This window comes from Malurus melanocephalus, unplaced genomic scaffold (genome assembly GCF_030028575.1).
Source record: "Malurus melanocephalus ecotype Western Australia unplaced genomic scaffold, MMel_1.1 scaffold_38, whole genome shotgun sequence".
Classification (NCBI taxonomy): domain Eukaryota; kingdom Metazoa; phylum Chordata; class Aves; order Passeriformes; family Maluridae; genus Malurus; species Malurus melanocephalus.
This window is the reverse complement of record NW_026623270.1, coordinates 2,686,255-2,690,734: the sequence shown is the minus strand read 5'-3', so window position 1 is coordinate 2,690,734 and position 4,480 is coordinate 2,686,255. Positions and strand designations below refer to the sequence as shown.

Genomic DNA, 4,480 nt, shown 5'->3' with positions numbered 1-4,480 from the left:
TGTTTTTTGCTTTTGGCCCAAAGTGAAAACTGTAGTAGACCATGAAAAAACTTTTCTGTATTACAGAATTTTAGCTTTGGGAGAACTGCCACCCACAAGGAATTGATAATATACAAGAAAAATAAAATCCGTGGTCATAATTAGTCTTATACCTACTCTGGAGAAAACTTTGAGAAGGTAAATAYAGTTCAACAAAGTCAGTGAGGATAAAGAACATTCCTAAACACATGCAAAAGCTCTTCTGAGAAAGGATTGCTTATATCCCTCCCTCCTCCCTTGAACTAAGGGCAGGCACTCACTTCAGGACTAGGAGGTGAGTCAAKGATTGAACTAACATGGAAATCTTTTCAGTTCAAAGACTTTCAGAACTCTGAGAAGCTGCCACAGATATTCAGATGTCCAAATAAGCACATACAGACATTTCTACTGCCAATAGCCACAYATTTGGGGCACGCCAGCTCTCCAGCATTGTTAGTCCATATGACTTGCTTTCAAACCACTAGGAATTTAGCAYAMAAGATGCAATAATCTCAGGATGTAGACCATCTTGCATAATTAGTATCTAATTATTAAAGAAATCTGTGATTGACTTTAATTTTTTGACACTTCTTTTTTCAATATCATATACTTAAAATTCTTCTTTCAGTTGCCTCACAAATTACTCAAGATTCAACTTACATAAAACAATCGGGTTGTTTGCTCAGAATAGCAGATACCAGAAACCCGATTATATTTTGCTGTCAAGAGAAAAATAATCCATTGATCAGCTAAACAATTCTGTCAAAATATCACTGTATCTCTAGAGCTCTTCCAGTTATCCATAAATCCAGATCTTGTTTCTATTTTGTACACTCCAGTGACATCTAGAGGTTGTCCCTGCATGTGACAGATTTTACCTTTCGTTGACGGGTTCTGACAAGAACCTTAAACCATTCTTCATCATCCTGGAATTCCTACGAGATTTTTCAGAATACATTTGATATCTACAACTTTCTACCTTACACTGCAATATGTCTTCTTTGTTCATGTCCCTTTCTACTTCCCACACATCTCAAATGTAAGATAATGTAAGCCCATGCAACTGAAAAATCAGGTGAACACAGCAAGCACATGCTTTTGAATCCATTGAAAAACCCCATGCATCCATAATTACTATTCGTTTTCAAAAGTCTTGATTCCCTGCTTCTAGCAGAATAGGAATTACACACTTGTCTCTGCTTATGAATGGGATGTGCTGTGTTTGGAGTATGCTCTCTTTTCTTTGGCCTGCTCCAAAGCTGGAATCAAAGTACAAACAAAACTCATCTGTTATTTTTGGGGGCTGTACAGGTTCCCCCRTATTCTTTAGGTGCTGCTCTTGACTTCCATCGCTTTTGCAATATTGTTAAAAAAATTCACTRTCAGGAAATGGAAAAAATAGATCCCTGACACTGGAATACATATTGCATTATCTTTAGCTGTAATGAAAGTGTGATCAGCAGCCTCGGGAAATGCTTCATATCAGCAAGTCATGTTATACACTAGGCAAAGTGCATCAGAAGGAATGTAAGATAAACGACCTCATAAGAAGTAACATGAGGTGAAAGAAGTCTTCTTTAGATCAGCATGTCAAAGCTTGGCTTACAGTAGCTTTCTACATGGAACATTCTTAACTCCAGGATAGTGATTTTTMACWWWTYCMRGRWKGWARKWWYMRRWTTWAMMMMRRMYTWYTTGKTTTWWWYAWTWWKRRKWARRAMYWSMRKKKTKKTMWYYKKYMRKWWYCCCYCAAAAAMCCMAWSAAAMMARKYMRSTAAAGAGGTCAGATGCATTCTCCTCTGACATGGAAAATGGGCCTGACCATGACTTGCTTTTAGATCTCAGACTGCACAAATACCTTGTGTTTTTCAAAGATATAATAGTCACAGAAATTTTTAAGACATTCTTTTGAAACACAAGTTCCTGAAAACTTGGCACAAGCTTGTGCTAGTAATAGAAAACCTGCTGGTATCCGGTGCCAGACTTATTCAGAAGGCTTTGTAGCCCAATACTGCTGCTGACAGGTCAAATTAGACAACATCAAATCTGTTTTCTACGTCAACAATTAACGATGMCTGGTTTTGGGTTTACAATAACAGACCCTCCCAGCTGCCATAGGCCACTCACTGTGCCAGACTCAGCATTTAGCCAAGCCCTGGGCATTTCTGCGCTCTTACATTTTGACAGATTTGAAGAAGTAGGAACTATTTTCAGTTTTCCTTTCAGAAAAACCATCTGGCATCAGCCTCAACATTTACGATCTACGAATTACAACTCTACATATCCTGGGACTTTGTGTGGTGGACACCAATACACATCCCAGGGGGATACAAATTTGTCATATTCTCTATGCTATAAGTTGGGGCTAGAATTTGGAACTTTTCTGAACCCTGTTGAAGTGTTCAGAAAGTGTGACTTTTGACTGGGATGTTGACCTTATGACTTGCCCTGAGACCATTTTGAGTGTCTTGGTTACTGTAAAAGCTAGCACAAGATCTGTCATCTAATTATCCATCAAATATCAACATGACAAATAATGTCACAGCCATACAACACAGTAAGGAACACCTGGATCTCTGATCCAATCTCCTGTTCAAGGCAAGAACAATCTGAACATGAGATCAGATTGTTCAAGGCCACCATGTAATGGAGTCTGGGGTTCTGACAAGGGCAAAGATATGAAAGAATGAAGATACATTAAAGATAAAAGGAAGCACAATAAATGCTGAGGAGCTGTTTTCTGTTTGTGTTACACTGAGGTAACTCAGGAAAAAAGAAATATCCCTACCTATCAGTTGAGTGTATGTAAGCATTTGAGAAAGCAGAGGACAAGTAAGTACAAAAAGAGATAGGAGTGCGTCACTACTAACACTTAATGAACAGGGAAGCAAAGTTTCAGAAAGTGCATTCTTTTGGAAGCCAGTATAATTCATTGACAGAAGTTGAAGACCACAATGCTTGGGAACTTTGTCACAAGCTCAGGATCACAAGAGTTTCCTCACCTCCACTTTGTGCAAATTGCTGTCAACTGAAGGTTAATTTTACAAAACTTCTGAAAAAAAACCAAAACCTGACCATGTTCATCCAAAGTCTTGCATTAATTTCTCAAATCTTCTAATACACGAGACACCTTTGACATCTACAGTTTTAATCAATTTTTACAAAGAAGAAATGAACATACAGTTTTTCCATGACAGTGTAATGTTTATTGGGTAACTCCATTAGAGGGGAAAGAAAYCCCCCCAAACACTGCTTAAATCAACTACAAAATCAGACAAGACATAAAAGTTTCTCCAGTATCTGCACAGCTCGAGGACATCAATTTGTGCTGCCCTTTGCAGAAAGCTGGTGTCCATTCCAAACATTCGTCATTTGCCCTCCTGCCTCCAGCARAGCACATTACCCAGAGACTTTATTCTTCCGCAAGCAACTTGTCACTCTGAACTCTCAGAAATAATATGTACTTTTGACACTTTTTTCTTTCAACAGACCATAAGGTATCCGTGGGAGGGCTTCCGTTTTTAATCTTTTCACAGTCTTTCCACCACCCCCCTCCCCCCTCTAAATTCCAATCTCACGTTTCCAAAAAGGTTTTCGTAACCACCTCTCATCACGCACGGGAGGAAAACAATTCCACCCTCACGTCTCCAGCCAGGTTTTCCTCAGCAGCTCATGACGCCCGGGCGGAAAACCCGCAGCCCTGGAACGCGGAAGGAGGCACCGCTGAGCCAAGCGCCGAGACTTCGCCGTGCAAAACGCGCTGCCCCAACAACGCTTGGCCGCCGTGGCGGGCGGGGCCTCGTCCGGGCGGCGGGAGGCGGCACCGGGAGGCGGGGAAGGGCACCGGGAGGCGTGAGGCGACGCCGGGAAGCAGCACCGGGAGGCGTGAGGCGACACCGGGAGGCGTGAGGCGACACCGGGACCCGCGCTCCCGCCCCGCCTCCGCCCCGCTCCCTGCGCGCCTGCGCCGCGCGCGCCGTTTCCTTGGAAGCCGCGATTGTTTTGGGCGGAACCACCCGCGCGGCGCTGCGGAGGGGGGAGCGGGGGCGGGGAAGAGCCCACTGACGGAGGGCAGGGGGGGAGCCGGGGAGGCCGCAGCAGCAGCCGGGCCACGTCGCGGGCGCCACGGGAGCGGATGGGGCCGAGGTGAGCGATGCCCTCGGCGGGGAGCGGGGCCGCGCCTCGGGCCGGGCTATACCGGGCGTGTGCCGCCGCTTGTCTCGGTGCGCGGCCACGGGGGCGGGCAGGGCTGGGTAACGCCTCCTGCCACTGTTCCCTCCCCCGGCTCCCCTTCCCGCCCCGGGGCGGGGGGCTCGGCCCAGGGCTGGGCCCAGGGCTGGGCACGGCCGCAGAAGCTCCGAGCCGCGCCGGGACCGCGGCCCTTGGCGCGCGCGGGCGGGGAGCGGCACCGGCGGGAGCAGGGGCGGGAGTGAGGGCAGCAGGGGGGGGAGTGAGGGCAGCA

At 46.0% G+C, this 4,480-nt stretch overlaps 1 protein-coding gene across 2 annotated transcripts in view; it reads left to right on the top strand.

Annotated features, from left to right (window-relative positions):
* The first annotated feature begins 3,844 nt into the window (after positions 1–3,844).
* AHI1 (Abelson helper integration site 1) overlaps positions 3,845–4,480 on the top strand; it is an 85,682-nt gene continuing 85,046 nt past the window's right edge. For both annotated transcript variants that reach the window (XM_057364419.1, XM_057364418.1), the window contains exon 1: positions 3,845–4,164. The gene's annotated coding sequence lies outside the window, so the exon portion shown is untranslated. The remainder of the gene's footprint in view (positions 4,165–4,480) is intronic.